General features: G+C 33.5%; 1 long non-coding RNA gene across 1 annotated transcript; it reads right to left on the minus strand.

The window, feature by feature from the left end:
* Positions 1-3666: 3666 nt before the first annotated feature.
* On the minus strand, positions 3667-4830 carry LOC106662441. The gene is made up of 2 exons (XR_001339901.2): positions 4199-4830; positions 3667-4144 (listed from the first exon to the last, which is right to left on the minus strand). It is a non-coding gene; the product is annotated as an uncharacterized LOC106662441 (long non-coding RNA).
* Between the last annotated feature and the right edge of the window lie 597 nt (positions 4831-5427).

Below are 5427 nucleotides of genomic sequence, written 5' to 3' on the forward strand. Positions count from 1 at the left end.
TGTTATGCAATGTAGTTCGTACAAAACTGCGCTTGTCATAAATTATATCGATGGCATAAACAAAATCCCACTTACAAATATATCTTCAAAAAAATATAATATTTTTTAATATTGGGTGATCAATCTTACCGTTAAAATAAAAACTTATGAGTCTCTTATTTATATAACTAGAGTTTACGGGTCAAACAAGTTTTCAGCATGAAAATAATAAAAAGTTCTTAATCAAATGCTTTACGAGAAATCGTTTGTATCTCGCCATATGTAAAAAATAATACGCTATATTTAAAGGTAATACCTCAATAAAAACCAAGAGAGGCGATTTTATTGTAAATTACAAAACCACAGACCTTTGAATCCAAAATTGGATCGTAAAGTGCTGCAAATAGTATGTAATACAGATCTTCTAAATGATTAGTCATCAGGTCATCAGAGGCAACTTCCTATGTATTCAAAAGAAAAATTTAAAAGGAAATCAAATCTTCAGATTGTTTTTATCAATTAACCAAACGGCTATAAGTAGAGCCAATGAAACACCAAAATTTGCTTGTTTTATTTTTGTCGGAAGTTCGGATATCAATTTATGAATGCAGGTAAACCGTAAAAACAAAATCGCCTGGTCAGGTCTGCCTTTCAATTTCTTATGTGCATTACAAATGAAGCATTCACGGAGGGTTTTGCCCCAAAGATCATAATTGATTTATAACTTGATCATTGTTTCTCAACGAAAAACTCGTAAGGCCAATTTGGTCGGTGTTTAAGGTGTTTAATGTTCGTCAAACAATTCATCATTTTCAGAACAGTATTAATGGATTGATTTGATATATCTAGATTTTTACCAGAGAAAATTGCTAAAGAAAAAATGAAGAAACATTATGTTTTAGTAAATCACAGATTTTTATAATGAAAAATATTTCCTAGCACAGTTCCTTGAAGCACTCCCGAAGTGTTCGAAAGAACAGAAGAAGAAGAATGAATTATTTTTGTTGGTTAAGTTTGATTTAAAATATATGATTTAAATAGTCCAAGAGAACTAACTAACAAACATATACATTCATTAGAAACATTAACACAATATAAATAAATTTTAAAAATAGCTTATATTTGAAATAAATAATTTAAATAGTTAACGTATATTATAAATATCATGTCTATTTATTATAATTACCCGTATTATTACTCATAAAAAACCTGCAAAATCGTCCGAAGGAGTAAAAACTTTTCTAACAAAAGAAAATAATAAAAAAAAATAGAAATATGATCTCAGATAAAAGGTTTAGCGGGGTTGAAATACATTTGCATAACGTAGCACTTACCCTGGGTTCTGTCCTTTCATGACTTTTAGCAACTTCGCTCTTCAGTGGGGCAAGTTTCAGGGATCCTCCAGGTTGAACTGCTAGGACAGAGTTTTTTTCGGCTGAACCCCTTAGATTCAACACGGTTTTACTTTCACATTATTTTGTTTTCAAGGTTTGAACATTATTTATTTAGAATGTGATAAGTATCTTAATATGAGTATCTTATATATATGTCCATTTAAATTTTTAGGCTTTGTACAAATGTTTTTATTAAAAACGGACATTTGTTCTCATTTTTATTCACTGGACGAATACTCAGCAATTTATGTAACGACATTTTTGTTTTTGATGACGGATTATCTCACTACTAGGCCATTTTTATTTTAGTTTTTCTCTTCTGCAAACAATTTAAACACACAACACACACACTTGTCCAGATTGAGAAAAAATATTGTACTCTGTCTCATGCAATAAGAGCCTAAGCAAAGGTGAAGATAAAATAATCAGATACACGAGGCATTTCATACAGTAAATTTATAACGACAGAGCGAGAAATAAAAATGAAATGTTGCAACAGCTTCGTAGAAAGTCAATTTCGCGACGACGGTTCATTTTTCACCTTTCCCCTTTTATCCCGTTGGCGAAAGTTTACTTTTTAATAAGAGAATATTTTTTCAATTTCACTTAGCCCTTGCAAAAACGGATCTCCTTGGAAGGAAAAGGTAGATTTTCCCTATTTCAGTTGAGAGTTTATTCTTTTGAACCCGGAGGACGAAGAAATTAATCAGTGAATTCGAAACAGTGAGCATAAAAATTAAAAATACTTTTGAAACTTTTGTACCTGTAAAATCTATTATATTATTAAAAGAAACACAAGATAAAAATTAACCTTGATTGTTATAAGTGGACTTTTATTGGATTCCACTTGGATCTTTCTACTCCTAATCAGGTAAAACTGAAATCAACAAATTTTAATGAAAAATTGTACACCATTTTTAAAACTTTTTTCTGTTTTGCTACAATTAATTATCAACATTATAATATTATTAAAGAAGAAATTCTTTAGATAATTTGTAAAAGAGGCATGTTTCTTGTAGCAATGAATAAACTGCTTTCCTATAGAAAGATAATGATTTTTATTTGCGTAATGTACACGTGGCTGTAAATTCTGAGTGGCAAACGGTTTCAATTTAACATACTTCATTAACATACCACATTTGTAACAACGGGGTGAAAATGTAAAAAACCATTTGCAAATGTTAATTTGACAATTTATCAAAACATTAAAAATAACAGCAACAATTTTAGCGAACATTATTTTATTTCAGTATTGAGAATGTGATACGTAACGAAATATTTTAGCTTTTTATTATATTTTTTAATACATAAATAAATAACTACATATACAGATAATATAATAATTGTATAAAATAGTTTACTACTAAATATGTATAAATTATTAATAGTTGCATATCAATTTTTACTTAAATTAATGTGCTTAACACAAACGAATGTGTTTCCAGTTTTTTGACAAGTTAGTCCTCTGTGTTCTTACCATTGGGATAGTGAGCACGAGAAAACAAAAGTTGCATATAAAAGCGTATTTGGGTGTATCACATAAACAAGAAGGAAAAGAAACATGGGGAGAGAGAGAGAGAGAGAGAGAGAGAGAGAGAGAGTGAGAGAGGAAAGAGAAAGAGGGGAAAGAGAGTAAGAGAGAGAGAGAGAGGAGAGGGAGAGAGAGAGCCATGATCATTACACCATCTATAAATAAAAGTTGGTCGATCGTCAACGACTCCTAACATGTAAATATTATTGCCTCTGTTTTTTTCACTTTTAAGCTTAAGTTGCTACAATTAACTAGAGAGAGAGGGAAAGAGGAGGGAGAGATAGAAAAGAGAGGGAGAGCGAGCGAGAGAGAGAGAGCGGGAGAGCGAGCGAGCAAGCGAGAGAGAGAGAGAGGGAGAGCGAGCGAGAGAGAAAGAGAGAGAGTGGGAGAGCCAAGCGAGCGAGCGAGAGAGAGAGAGTGTGTGAGAGAGAGTGAGAGAGAGAGAGAGAGTGAGTGAGTGAGAGAGAAAGAGGATAACAGAAAGAGTTAACTTAGCTACATAAATGTGTAGAGATTAGTGACCGTTAATCTATAGTTATTCAGATATCGTGAGATGCGGTCGGGAGTGATGTAGGTTTCAGAAAAACATTTTCTTTATCGTGCCNACACTTTGAGCCCTGAAGATGATCTCAATAAAAGATCGAAACGTTGGCACGATAAAGAAAATGTTTTTCTGAAACCTACATCACTCCCGACCGCATCTCACGATATCTGAATAACTAATTAGCTACATAAGTTTTTCTTCTATCTAATAAATTACACTTGGACAAGGGATACGTTTAATATTTATAGAGATTTTGCAATTTTAATGCGAGTAGTCCGCTGGCTGATTTCCATGAAAGCACAAACCCGATTCCGAGCAGTATGGGCCACATTATAATGCCATAATATCTCAACCATCTCTTCAGAATAATAGCCTAATAATGGCATGATTTATAGGCGAATTGTGATCCTGGCGTCCAGGACTCATTCGGCTCTAGATCTTCGAGCGATTGCTACATGTGCAATTTGCAGTCTGGCAGATGTAGGTGTAATTTGTCAAGTGCTAGAAGTTATTGAGGAAGGATACAATTAAATTACATGTGTCGTCCATCAGAGAAAACCGTCTCCATATATCACGTCAAGAAGGACTCTTTCGTTCGGAAGTAAATAATTTCCTGTTCCAAAATCGATGACAACGAAAACGTTTAACACTCTAAAAACCCCGCGTCGTTTGAAAAATTGACGTTTTTGCTGATACCTATGAAAAGGGATGAGAGTAATGGAGGTATTTTAAGACGAAATATATACACACTCTGTAACTTTTTCTTCTTGTGGTACGGCGTTTCTCCCTTCCGACCTCATCTTACACCGGTTTTATTCCATTCCACGGTTTATCTTCAGAAGTGTCTCATAGTGCTTTTTTGTTACCATCTCCCGCCCAAAGGCAATATTTTCCGGAATTCTTTTATTTCGGCCCAAAGCCCTCTTCAGCATTCGTTATTTTAAAAGTAAAATTGGAAGACGTCAAGTATGCGACTGTTATTACCAACGCCCTTGAAAAGTATATCGTTTCGGTAAGTTGTCTTCAAGAAATAAATGTTATAATATTGACAATTGTAAAGCTAACCTTTCTGTTATTAAACGAAATAAATAAAAATAACATATTGTCTAAAAGAATCAGGTGGTTTGTACAGGTAATGGTACTGTCGTAACTTCGCAGAAAGCGCAATTATAAAAGAAGCTCAAAACTAATAGTAGAATAATGGTCAAAATTCTGTTTATGTCTGTTTATATACCTTTAAAATAAACATTTTCAAACTATCCATTCCTTAAGAATCTTCCCTGATTCCTATCACACTAAAATATTAATTCTGAAAAGGGTCTCATCTAATGGTTTTTGCACATAGAGCGTTCTTCTACAAGAAGCGGATGTCCATTGAAAATCCCGTTCTTCAATTGATTTATTATTTATTATCTGCCTCCTTTATTAATGACATATGCTTTTTTATTACATTTATTTGCTATTGACAACTGCAAATTATAAAAATATTGAGTAAATATTTTTTATTGTTTTGGCCAGAGTAAAGTAGGCTCTGCACTTTGACCCTTTGAATCCTCTCCTCAACCTCACTCTTTGTCATTTTCCAGCAGTTCTGATTTCTCTGTGCCCCTGTAAGAATCTATTGGGAAAGAAAAAACCTCTCTGTCATCTTTAAACCTCGGCCGTAAGCACATCTCACTTTTCCATTTAATTTTCCGTTGAGCACGCTTCTTTCACTAGAGTTAGTGATCTTAGTGAGAGCGCGTTTAAAGTGAGTTAGTGAACGGCCACCTCATAAATTTGAAAACTTCATCAAACAAACATTATTCTCATTAAATCCATTATATTTAGTTGACTGATTGACCAAATTATTTCTTTCAATTAATCAACCTTTCATGTAAGGTTTCAGTTGAAATGAAAAAGCTAGTGCCACGAGCAGGATTCGAAGCCACGACCTTCGGCTAGATACGCCGCTGCTCTACCACTTGAGCTCCACTCGG

The sequence above is a fragment of the Cimex lectularius genome, unplaced genomic scaffold (genome assembly GCF_000648675.2).
Source record: "Cimex lectularius strain Harlan isolate CLEC.00 unplaced genomic scaffold, Clec_2.1 scaffold240, whole genome shotgun sequence".
NCBI classification, from domain to species: domain Eukaryota; kingdom Metazoa; phylum Arthropoda; class Insecta; order Hemiptera; family Cimicidae; genus Cimex; species Cimex lectularius.